The sequence below is a fragment of the Musca vetustissima genome, unplaced genomic scaffold (genome assembly GCF_032173495.1).
Source record: "Musca vetustissima isolate MV318-11 ecotype Yass unplaced genomic scaffold, APGP_CSIRO_Mvet_v1 utg18572, whole genome shotgun sequence".
NCBI lineage: Eukaryota > Metazoa > Arthropoda > Insecta > Diptera > Muscidae > Musca > Musca vetustissima.
Genome location: NW_026882156.1, coordinates 125,220 through 139,183, shown reverse-complemented (window position 1 = coordinate 139,183; position 13,964 = coordinate 125,220).

Below are 13,964 nucleotides of genomic sequence, written 5' to 3'. Positions count from 1 at the left end.
GACGTGGTCGACGAAGAGATTTATTATTTGATAATTAATTAATGACATTTTCAAAATTTTGATTTTTAGTTTTCCCCACAAAATTATTTTGTAGCCCTTGTTTAATTCTTATCCTCCTTGCCTTGCCTATCCTTATCTTGCCCTTTTATATTTTTAAATTTATCATCAATGATCGTGTAATAATAACATATTTATTTTTGCAGATGAAAGACAAAGGGAAGACCAGCTGAGCTCTGTTCAAGCCCTTTTAGGGAAATTATTTGAGACTATCATTTGGATTTTTTGGTTGGGATACAGATACTTTACAATAACAAATTTCTGTGTCTATGTAATATCTTCATATTTATTTTTCAGATGAAGGACAGTGTTCCGATCACTTTTTCAAGTTAATAGCCTTTAGGTGAATTAGATGTTTTTATTGTCCTTCAAACAAAAATAAACGACTATGTGGGCTATAGAGAAAAATTTAATATTTTTCAAGATGAAAGACAGTAACCCTTTATGGAAAACCCGATCACTATATATGTCAATAGCCCCTAGACGAACTATCCTCTAGGTGTACATATTGTCAACCAGACTCTTCCGAATATTAAACGTCGTTGTTTTGATTTACAAATTGTCAGTCAGACATAATAATAAAGTTAGTATAGGCCAGGGCTGTGGAAACCAGCTATTTGTGGCTCGTATCCGACTGACACCTACGTTTGTAGCCAACTCCAAGAATAAATTCGTTTTTAAGGTTTTGGAACTTTTGGAAACAAAGTGAAACTAATTTAGTCCAATATTTTTAATATTCGACCCTTAATACCAATACCACCCACTTGTGATATGTTTCAATAATATATTCGATTGCAGACACGGTTAAAGTCACAATATAAACCCTATTTTACTTATCATCAATGATCATGTAATATTTTCATGTCTCTCTTAAGTCCTTAGGAGAATCATTTGAAACAATCCTCTTGTTGGCATACATATACTTCCCAATATTAAACCAATCGTGTAGGTAATATATATATATATTGCCAAACTGATTCTTTCGAATACTAAACATCAATATTATACAAGACCTCGCCATATATATATATGACCGATCGTCATATCTCGACTAGCTCCGTGTCTGTCCATTAGAATTTGTAAACACCAGACAGACAACACTTATGGACCAATCGTCGCGAACTTTTGTATGTAGCATGGGTTCTGGCCATAGAAGACCCATGATGGCCAAAGAATAAGCATGACTGTTTTGAAGAAGATCAGTCATTATTTAGCGGGTCAAAAGGACCAAGACTTTTATGTGAAAAATTCTGTAATGTTGAGATTATATTTAGGGGGTGTAATGAAGTGAAAACTTTATTTTTGTCAGATTTTCTAATCGCTCCAGAGACCATTATTATATGCAGAACGTCACATATTTTACACCGTTAAGGCGATCTGACCAAATACTTAGAACGGCAGTTTAGATGATGATCGGTCAATATTCCAAGGGTCAAATCAACCAAATTCTAAAGTGACAATTTTTTTTATTTTATGGCCTAAATATTCACCTCGGGAAAACAATGTTTGGACAATATGCCATAGCTAGAAAGTGAGGTTGTTGCCATGTCTCTGCGAGCTTGAAAAATAAAACCGAACCCTTTCATTTCGATTATATACAAAAGAAACGTTCAATTCAAAGGAAATATAATTTATTTTTTATATACAATTGTAGTGCTGTACAGCTGTTCGAATACAGATTTTGTCCAAGTATTTCGGTGTTGAGTATTTTGCCGCTTTCCGGTAATAAAAAATCTACTTTTTTGAGAAAGTCGGACTGTATTCAAATTGTTATTCCAATAAGAATAATAAAGACTCTACTTCGAAGCCCTAGTTTAGTTGTAATTTTCTTTTGAAAATGTAAGAAAAATAGTTTTTTTATTGAATAGTTCAATTTAATATGGTGCAATTCGGAACTAATAATTGTATTTTAAATTGCTTGCTTATATTTGATCTCTACATAATGAAGAATAAATTTTATATAAATTATTTTTTATTTATATTTAAATTATATATTTTTTCAAAACTTTTGAAAGAATTGAAAACCTAAACATGTTTTTATTAAAGGTAAATAGTATTTTAAAACGTTCTTTAGGATGGTTTCGTGTAATATTGAAAATATTTTGTATTTAGATAGATGTTTTTGTAATTTGATCTTCACTTAATGATGAATCTATTTTATCTGTTTATTAAGATCAATATTTTATTAAAAATAAACGTTTTAAGCAATGTTTTTTACATTGTTCAAGACAGAAGTCTTCTTCGTTAGAAATCTAAATTTTGTTGACTATAACTAAGTATTATTATAAAATATTTTTAAAATTGATGTAGTTATATTTTGAACTCTTTTTACGAATCAAAATTCCTTAAAAAATATTAATTTTTTATGAGTGAAATAATGAAGTTATGAACATTTTTACCAACAACAAGAAATATATCTGATTTGAATTTTTTTTAATTTTTAAGGAATGTTAAAACATTTATTAAATCAATCGTGTACTATTGAGCACATCAGAACTAATTATTGTGTTTTTTACGGCATGCATATATTTACAAGTATTGAATTTTTTCCCTATCCCTATGATGAAAACAAATTATTTGTTTTACTAACTACATTTTATTAAACTTTAATTTGTAATAATGTTCATTGGATTATCGGACAATATCGAATATTTAAATACTTCCATTTACTGCTTCAACCTTAGTGGTGGTGTGCAATACAACATTTACAAAATGTTATTATAATTTTTTTCTAGTTTAAAGGTTTAAGCTTTAATTTTTTTAAGAAGAACTATGAATTTTTAGAAATAATATTCAAATGAAAATATCTCTCTTAAATTTGAGTAGGTAAAAGCTTGGCATATTTGTTGATGATTGTGGAATACATTTCATAGAAAATTATATTTTATAACTCTCATATTTGGAACTGTTGCATGATCACCAAGAGTCATCGTCCTATTATCATGTTTTGATGTAAGATTATCTATTTTTAGCCAATAATAATAATTGATTTTGATCGACGACATTAGACAATTTTGGAGTTTCTGTACTTCATTTATTACAAGTAGACCCTACCAAACCCATCAAATAATCGACCAAACAGAGACTAATGAAATGGGATATATCAAGCAACCCCCTTGATTTGCTTTCATTCAATCTAGCAAATCCCAATTTCTTGTATCAGTTCGGCTATTTTCTTGCTAGAATTTCTTTATGAAATCACAATGAAATGTTATCTGCATCTAAATTATTTCTTTATTCTTTTAAGTAAGATTTAAATTGAAATTTATATTTTGTATGTAAAAATATGATATTAATACGAATGGAAAATGGAAACAGTTCCTTTTGGAAATTTGTATTCCCCTCGATTCTAGACCTTTTTTATGGTATTTAGTTCATCTCGAATATTTTCTGACATCACTATAACTCTTACATAAAAAAATCGAGTAATAGACTGATATCTCACACTTTTCTATATCTCTAACCCTTAACTAATCAACACGATATTTTGTTTATATTACTTTTAAGCTACAATTAAGAGTAAAAATAAACAAACAAAAAAGAGATTATCTTTCTATAAAATATTAACAAATTATATTTTCTTTAAGTAGAGAATATAATTTAAAAATTCGTGGGCCTGAAAAAAGTATATATATTTTCCAGAACCCTTTGTAAAATTATTTTATTCTAAGAAAGGTAGAATAAGTGCACGGCTTAAATTAAAAAAAATATATTATTAATAAATTAAACAAAATATATATTAAAATTAAACAAATATATTATTAATTAAAAAATTTAAAATTGATTTTGCAGAAAAGGCGTTTTAAGTTTTCAATTCACTCACCTTACAAGGAGCAGAAATTACTACAGCTTCTCAGTCTAAAATGGCGAACAATTCTTTATAATTAACTAAAAAATCACGATTTTTTCTTTATGCCGGTCTTGCAGCAAATGACCGATATGTGGTTAAAATCTAGACAATCCTATAGAAGAATTCAAGGGGTCCTCTATATGAAGGCCTTTCTACCTTATCAGGCTAGGAATAAAAAATCGCTTAGAGTTCTTTATAAAGTCAAATACCCCAAAAAATAAACTCGAATAAATGTTTATGAACAAAATTAGTTGTTAACAATTAATGACCGGTTGCAATGGCCCTGGATTTATTTTACAATAAATTTTGAATAAAATGTTAAACATTGGTTCTATATTATTATTACAGGAAATGTTGTCCTATTATTTCCGATTTTTTTAGTTATCCAAAAGAGAACTGTTTAAATACTTCCAATAAGAAATGTTCCTTCTGAGGACTTCTGTAAGAATATCTTTTGAAGACAAGAAAACCTGTAGAAATGTTTCATAATTTTTCTTCTGAGGACTTCCGTAAGAAGGTCCTTTGAAGAACTGAAGAAGTCCTTCAAAATTTTGTAGAAGTCTTCCATAATTTTCCATAGACAACATTTTTGATGAAGAAAATTAGTGAAACTTTTGTCGCAAATTATTTTACAAGTAAATTCCCTGAAAAGTTTCAAAGGCCCCGGAATTTATTTTACAATAAATCCAGGAATGAACCAAAAATAATATTCCATGTATTTCGATCATATATTTCATATTATATTTTGTTCATTTTTTTCTGAATGCAACCATAATTAATTAATTATATACATTTCTATGCGAAAATCTATAGAAGACTTCAATAATGGATAATTTATTTAATTAGCGACGAAATTGGTCGCTATAAGCGGGATGTTGTTATAAACGATACAAATAAAGGACGACTCGGGACCTTTGGGGAAGTCGTTGTAACCGATATGTCGTCATAAACGATTTCGACTGTACTTTTATACACACATTCTTTTATATATTAATTTTAGTCTCGTTTTACAGCTTTTAATATTACAAAAAAATCTTGATCCCCTTAACAAAATATTTCTGATTGTAATCGTTTGCGTTCATGATTTTGCCCTAGGTGAAAAAAAATTGTATTTTATAAACGATCATTGATGATATTTATTGACCCATTTTAACATATAATTTCATTAAGCTCTTCCCCCACTTTATTTCCTTCCCAAATACAAGAATTTTTTTTTTAAATAAATATATTCTAAAACTTAAGTGCAAATATTGAAAACAAAAAGAATACCGAATGAAATGAAAACAACATTATCTTGTTTCTTATGAATTTTTTTACATAAAAATACAATTTTTTACTAGTATAAATATTTAACTAAAATTAATATAAACAATGAAAAAAACTAAAACAATATATATGTAACATTAAGATTAAAAAAAAAGAAGAAAATTAAAATCTAAATATAGAAATCAAATATTATGAGGAATTAAAAAAAACATCTACAACATATATGTACCTTGATTTCAAAATCAAATATATATATAACAAAAGAGGTCATAAAGTTTTAATTATTTCTTAACAATATTTTTTATACAAAAAATCATCATAGAATAACAACAACATCATCATCATCATTGTGTGCATTATTTTTCCAAGAAAAAAGAAAACAAATCAAATTATTAAGTAACCCAATATCTTTCTTTATTGTTGTTTTTTATTTTCTTAAGTTAATTTGTTGTTATTTCATCTATGAAATAAGTAATCATATTTATATATATATATAGAATATTTAAAAAATAAATTTTTTTTATTTTGTTGTTAATATTCCTAATATAATGTAAATGTTATTAGCAACTAACCATTTTTTTAATTTTTCATTAAATTTTAATATAAAAAAATCACAATGTAATATGCCTTAAATTGTACAAAGAATATAGACAAAAAATATATATTAACGTAAAATGTCGTTTTTTCTATTATAATTATTATTATGAAATAACAAAATAAAAAAAACAGCCCAGCATTATTAAAATATAAAGTTAAGAACATTTATATAATATCAACATTATTATTATTGTGAAGAAAAAAATAAAAATGAATCTAAACTGAAATCAATTTAAATTATATATTGCTTAAAACTGTAAACATATACATATTGCATGCATAATAACAAAACATAACATATAACAACTAATATGAAAATTGTTAAGTTTCTCTCTTCTACTTCATTAAAAAAGATGTATTTTATTATGAAATTATTTTGGAAGTCAGACTAGGAATGTTTCATGAAAGAAAAGATGAGTTTTTGGGATAGGAAAGAAAGACTAAAATATTTCTAATTTCAGTTTCCATCTGCCTATAAACCTAGTTTGTTTTCATGTGACAATATTTTAGTCTGACTTCTAATATACTTATTGTCCATGATTTATAAAAAAAAAATATTTATTTATTTATTTTTTTTGATATAATAAAAATACATAAAAATGTATAAAATACATTTTTATGTATTTTTTGTGAATTCACAATCAACATTGTTCGATTGCAAACTGACAACTGTTTAAGCACTTCTAATAATAAGTTTCATTCTGAGGACTTCTGTAAAAAGATCCTTTAAAGAACTGTATATAAGAAAACCTGTAGAAATGTTCCATAATTTTACTTCTGAAAACTCATGTAGGAAGATCCTTTGAGTAACTGTAGAAGTCTTTTATAATTTTATGGAAGTCTTCGATAACTGCCCATAAGAAATTTCCATTTTTATTCGTATGTAACGAGGTTGACATATTTAATGGAGATTAATCAATAGTGGTCTGTCTGAATGAGACATTTGACAATTTTAGATTTCAAACAAATATACCCTTTAAGTTTCATAGACTCCGTCTAAAAGTAGATAAGTTGTTTGTAAGACCTGTTCGATAAGAGATTTTTTCAGCGTCCATGTATTTTGTAGTATTCTCTTTATACACCACCAAATACAATGTTATATGTTTGTAACATGCAGACGAAACCAAAATGGGCCTATAGTTATCCTATTTATGGGATTTTTAGTCACAAATCAGTCAGCAACAGCTTTCACTTCATCCTGAGTATTTCTATGAAGTAGATAGAAGAGAGTAAAAAACCAAAGTGTAGAAGATGAGATTAGATATTGTGGCCAAACCATGACAGATTGTTGACAGAGCCATTTATTTTAATGGGATCTATTCTAGAGAAGACTGTTAGAGTATCAATATCGTATTTACCAAACAGTTGTTGCTGTTTGTAACAGCTTTTACTGTTGTGTATTTCTTCATACTCTCCTTAATCTAGTTCTGCTTCTAACTCCAAGTTATGGAAGGCTGCGACCTGTATCTTGATATAAATCTTAAGAATCTTATTCGCAATATATTTGTGTAGAAAATTCTGTGTGGTTTCTTACAACATGCAAGTCATAAATCATGTATAATATTAGATGATGGTCTATCATATCTTTTGTACCTTTTCTTGGAGCCACGAAAAATTCCTCCTTTCAAGACAAGTTTTCAATCTACTGGATTGCATTAAACATTATCACCCCGTACTGGCATAGTTTAATTATTGAAATAGTCCTTGAGATGGAGAATGTGTCCATGGGAATTTATATGAAGTGCAATAGTTGCCAAGTAGTACGCTTTCACAATTGGTCATGTTTTTGTGGAAAGTCACTAGGGTGCACAAAAGGTCCAATTTTTGACTTGAGTGGCGTCCATGACGATATTCACCCTTTTCTCAATGTCACTAATGTTCATAATTAGCAAATTCTTATCTTCGAGACATTTTTTATAAAAGTTTCTTTAAAAATATCTAGTTGTTGATTTATTACATCAATATGTTTAATTCCATTTGAAATTTTTGTTATATATGAGTTTCAATAAATATTTTTTATGTATATTTTCTTGTAAATCATGGGACAATAGTATTTAGCTTAAAAAAATTTATTTCAAACTTGTTATACATTAAAACTATTTATATTTATAAATATGTTTTTTTATGTTGCCTAAAATCTGAAGAATGTTATTTATATATCTCAGCATATAGACACTGTAGTATAAATCTATAAAGAAAATGAATAGGAATATGCATATGTAAAACCCATTATTACTATTATATTATTATATACAAATCTACTGTGTAAATGAATTATATAGCCTAAATATTAAGAATTAAACAATGAAATTTAGCAAATAGTTGTTATTACAAACTATACCAACATACATACATACATAAAAAACATACGTATATATAAACTGCATTACTTAAATATTAAAAAAAAAAACAAACAAATGGATAAACAATCTCGTATATAAAACAAAGTCTTAAACATACATAAATGCATATACATATATATTTGAACATTTGAAATAATAACTGAAACGTTGAAAGAATATAAAAAACAATAAAACAATGAAAAAATATTTAAAAATGATTTTTTTATTCAAAGAATTCGGGACGTCCAGGAGCTCTATTCTTCACATCATAACAATTTCAAATAATTTCTTTATTGCGGTCCGACCCAGAAATTATTTATTTTTGCGTGACTGTATTTTTGTAGATAATTTTAATAGTGTAGGATATATATTCCAACATTTATTAAGTAGTTCAGATATAGTTCATTCAGATTTTTTCCCTGAGTTTTTACTGAAAATCGAAATTTCCCTCAGATTGGATTCCATTTATACTATTTTATATAAGTATTATGTACGCCTAGACTCGAGAGTAAGGTGTTAAAATTTGGAACCAATTGAATAATTCGATTTTGAGTAATCGTCGAACATTGTGTGCGGTAACAGTCACCTTTGAACGAATTGAGAAGGAGTCTGCCAAAGTGGGATTGGCAGTAAATGGCGAGAAGACCAAGCTGATGGTATCAATGCGCAAGATGTCCAGAAGACTCGGATCAACTGTGGAACTTGAGAACTGCAGCTTCGAGGTAGTGGAAGATTTTATATACCTCGTTACCGCCATAAACAATACTTACAACATCAACTTTGAAATCCGGAGGAGAATAGTGTTGGTCAACAGATACTACTATGGTCTAAATAAGCATACTCAAAAGCAAGGGGCCACCTCTAGCCAGACCAAACTTGCGCAAGCAGATGAGGCAGCTCTCGAGTGTTTCAGAGAAAAATTCTCCGAAAGATCTATGAGCCGATCTACGTCGACGTTGAATATCGCCGTCGAATGAACCATGAATTGTATTATCTATTCTCGGACATCGACATAGACATCGACGAGCTGCAGCGACTACGTTGGCTAGGCCATGTTGTGAGAATAAACGAAGATGCCACAGCTCAAAAGGCATATAAAAGCGAGCCAAGTGTTAGCTTACGCAGGAGGCCGATCAAAAGATTATCTCCGAAAATTGTCTATCAAATTGGATTAGATGCGCACAAGACCGACGCGCTTGCAGATCTTTTTTAAGTTCGGCTGTTCTGTCACAAGCCAGTAAAGTAAGTAAGTAATCGTGCCCGCAAGTCTTTTTTAAAGTTTGGCTATATTTTCAAACATTTTTAAAATGTTGAAGGACATTCTTGAGTACTTAGAGGTTCAAATTAAATTAAAATCGATGTTTGGAAGCCGAGACTGGAGGCCGATCAAAATATTAAAGATTATCTCCGAAAATTGTCTATCAAATTGGATTAGATGCGCACAAGACCGATGCGCTTGGAAATCTTTTTTAAGTTTGGCTGTTCTGTCACAAGCCAGCCAAGTAAGTAAGTAATCGTGCCCGCAAGTCTTTTTTAAAGTTCGGCTATATTTTCAAACATTTTTAAAATTTTGAAGGACATTCTTGAGTACTTAGAGGTTCAAATTAAATTAAAATCGATGTTTGGAAACCGAGACTGGCAACGAGTTTATAATTTACAATTCTTTTCGCTGATTTTGAAGTATCAAATATTGACAACATTGTTTAAACCGAACCACCCACATATACCAATGTAATTTTTGATAACATGTTTTTATTTTACATGTAACATCACAAAAAAGCTACGGTTTACATTTTCTGAATGCCTGGTAATGGAAAAACAATTGTGGCTTATCTTTGCAATTCAATTCCTCCCTCCACTCCCTAAGTTTTACTTTCAGAATATTTTTATGTTTTTATTAAACCGTTATTTTTATGAGTACCTGATATTATTCCTCTTCGCATACATAACAAACATCCTTACTTGGCAAGGAAATTCGGGGGATATCAATAATCCAAAAACTTTCTAAAAAATTGTATCAGGGGCACATGATGTGATCGAATGATGTAAGTGTATATAAGGTCGTCCATGATCTTCCTATTAAATACAGACAGGGGGTGGTCAAAATTGGAAATAAAAAAATCTTGAAGGACAAAACAAATCATTTGACCGACGGACTCAGCTGTTAGTAACAGCCACACAGAAATGGAAAAAAACATTTGTTGCTTGCACTTTGGGAAATAGATTTTTCCTTAATTCTGAGCGCCTAAAACAAAACAAAAATCACTTTCATCTTTCCCAATATACCATGTATCAGGTGCACAGAAAAAAGTATAAAAAAAGTCTACTATTTTCCTGCACAAATTCTGCGATTACTACAGCCAGCTGATTTTGAAACATTACAAGTTGGCAACATTGTTGATATCGAATACTTACATATACCACAATGCAATTTTAGTAACATCTTATTTTACATGTAATCATATCATCTAATAGTTTTGAGCGCCTATTACAGTGGTACAATTAAAAAATATATGATATGGCTGCTACCAGGGAGGGAGGCCTCAATTTAATTTTTTTATTTTCAATACTTGGTTAGAAAGGAAATGAGGGAAACAAAAAAACTACTTAAGAAGTGTATCAGGGATCAGATGATAATAATCCTATGCCGATGATGATTTTGATACTGAGAGAAATATACATACTACTTATCATTACTGTTCGCCTTGTACTTCATATACAAAAATGTCAATGACAATATGTAGGTAAAATTGGAAATAAAAAAAATTGAAGGATAAAATCTCAGCTGTTTGTACTTTGTACCAGGCACACAGAAAAATTAAATTCAATTGTCGCCTGCATTTGGGAGGATAGATGTCCCTTAATTCTGTTCGCCTAATGAATTCTTCTTCTGGTTTCATTGATAGATATAGATTTTAACCACTTTGATCATCCCCATTATATAGAGGTATCAGGTGCAAAGAAAAACAGCGAACAAAACACGCATTTTAATCCTCACATCAAATTCTGCGATTTTTTCAGCCGATTTTGAAATGTTGGCAACATTGTTGAAATTGAACACCCACATATACCTATGCAAGTTTAAGTGACATGTTATTTTACATAAATCAAAAAAAAAAAACTATCGGTTACATTTTCTGATTGCCTGGTAATGAAAACTGATATTAACCAATCTAGTAATTGAGATTGGGGTCGGTTAATTTAAAAAAATCATGCTGCTAAGTTTAAGAAGTTTCAATAATGATGCAGCTGTATTAGGCGAACAAAAATTATAAAGTCTGTGTTTTTATGTGACAATATCAAAAATAAAACAAGTAAAAAAGTTTCAGTCGACTGCCCTTTGACTGTACTTTGCAACAGGCACACAGAAATATAAAAATTGGTTCCAATGACATTTGTCGCTTGCATTTTGGAAAACATATATCCCATAATTCTGTTCGCCTAATCAATTATTCTTCTAGTTTCATTTATACAAATAACTTTCATCATCTTCCCCAATATACGAAGTATCAGGTGTAGAGAAAAAGGTCTTCACATCAAATTCTGTGATTTTTTTCAGCTGATTTTGAAATGTTGGCAAGATTGTTGAATCGATATACCAATGTAAGTTTTAGTAACATGATTTTATTTTATTACATAAATAAAAAAAGAAGAAAGCTAACGGTTACATTTTCCGATTTCCTGGTAATGGAGTCAAAATGCCAAAATAGTAGTTTTTAACATCATTGGTCAATTAAAAAAAATCATTTAATTTAAATAATAATGATGCTGCAGTAATTTAATGTATTAGGCGAACATAAAAGTCTGGATTTTTATGTGACAATATCTAAAATATTTTTTTATATCTAGCAAGTAAAAAAGTTTCAGTCGACTGCCTTTTTCGTTGACCGATTTTTGTGTGATTTTTCATTTTCAGGTAACAGGCGCACAGCACCGATTAGTAGGGGGTGTTTCGGAGCAGCATTGAATTCAAATGCTAATAACTCAGGGACTACTCAACAGATTTTCATAAATTTTGCAGAAATGGTTCAAAGGAATTTTAAGATGGGATAGAAGATGCCATTAATCTAATATAATTTAAATATCGACTATTTTTTTAATGTTAACGAAGTTGACTCTAACCTATCTTGGTTTGATTTACACGAAATTTTCTACAGCGTATTGAATTGAGTTTAGAATGACGTATCTTGTTCTTGATCGGCCATGTTTTTATACCCTGAGCCTTATGGCTAATGAGGTTATACCTATACACTTGCTATGGCAAAAATGTGCCTCAACGAAATATTGTTTTAGACCCAATGTTGCTTTGTATCAAATCCGATTCAGATAATTTGGAGTAGATTTTTAAATGTGCGTTCCTTTGTCCATCCTCCTGTGTGTCTGGCTGCTCTCGAAATATTGTTTTAGACCCAATGTTGCTTTGGATCAAATTCGACTGAGATAATATGGAGTCCATTTAAAAATGTCTGCCCTTCTATGTATCTGTCTGGCTGGTGCTCACGATAATTCACGAAGGGAGTAACCGATTTCAACAAAGCTGTGCACATCGTAATATTTCTTTCAAACTTAAAACAGGCTCGATAATGGGGAATATCAGTCCACTCCTTCTGGTATCTCCCACTAAAAATAGCTAAATTTTTTTGCTGCCGCCTGATATATATATATATATATATATATATATCCTCAGCCTATGGTCTATGGAATTATAGAAAATTTTATTTCGCTTTTTATGAAGTATATGGCGATGAAATTTGTTTATAAAAAAGAAAAATTCTCATAAGATGAGGATTATGAGAATTTTTCTAAGGAAGATTATTTTATAAAATCATCATCGTAAGATTAATAAACTGAGGCTTCCTTTTTTTCCGTATGCTATAGAACAATATCACATTGCATTCTTCGAAATGTTTGGAGGCTAAGAGTATAGAAAAACCTCATCTAATCAGCGGCTGATGGATTTTGTTATGTTTTATATTGATCAAAATATTACAATATTCAAATACTTAAATAACTCATGATATTTATCTCGAGTCTACTTACCTATCGTAATTGCCAGATCGTTGAAAATTTAAATATATAATTGATTTCATTTTATTTATAAAAAATATATAATTTTATTTGTTCACAGTTTATTCGTACTAGAAAAAAACAACAAGTCTACATTTAAGGCAATTTTTGTAGTTTAGATAAGTCCTCATTTACATTAGGCAATATTAAATGTCTCAATTCCGAAGTTTAAAGGTGAGAGAGTTGAGGAGAATGTCAACCTTTAACCTCTCTCGCCAACAAACTGGCAATTGCCCCAAGTAAAATTGCCTAATGTAATTTTATTATACGTTTTAAGCAATAGAAATAAACACTAAAGGGATTTAAAGAAGAAAAAAATAGAAATTTAATTTTAAAAGAGTTACAACTAGAACAAAATTTGTGACAATATTTAAAAGTATTTAAAAACATAATACAAGATAATAATTATATTTATAAAGAAAGCTGAAAAAACTGTGGTGTAGGAACAGTGTAATGATAAATAGGAATTTGAAATCGTAAAGAAAACAAAAGTTTGAAAAAGGAAATGCGGTAGGCATATTTACGAATCAAATTTAAGCTTGCAAAGTTATTTCACATATAAAGAAAATGACGACTGAATTGATTCGAAGTATAATGAACCGGATTCCAGACAATGTATAAAGTTATGTTAGAGTTGATTTTTTGATGAATTAAGGACGATTTTAGTTTGATTTTCACGACTTTTAATTATGTTAATAAATTGGGATTTTGGACCATTAAAGTTCCACGATTATGATTATATGGGGAGACGATGTTTTGGAATACTTTATGGGCGAAAGTCTGAT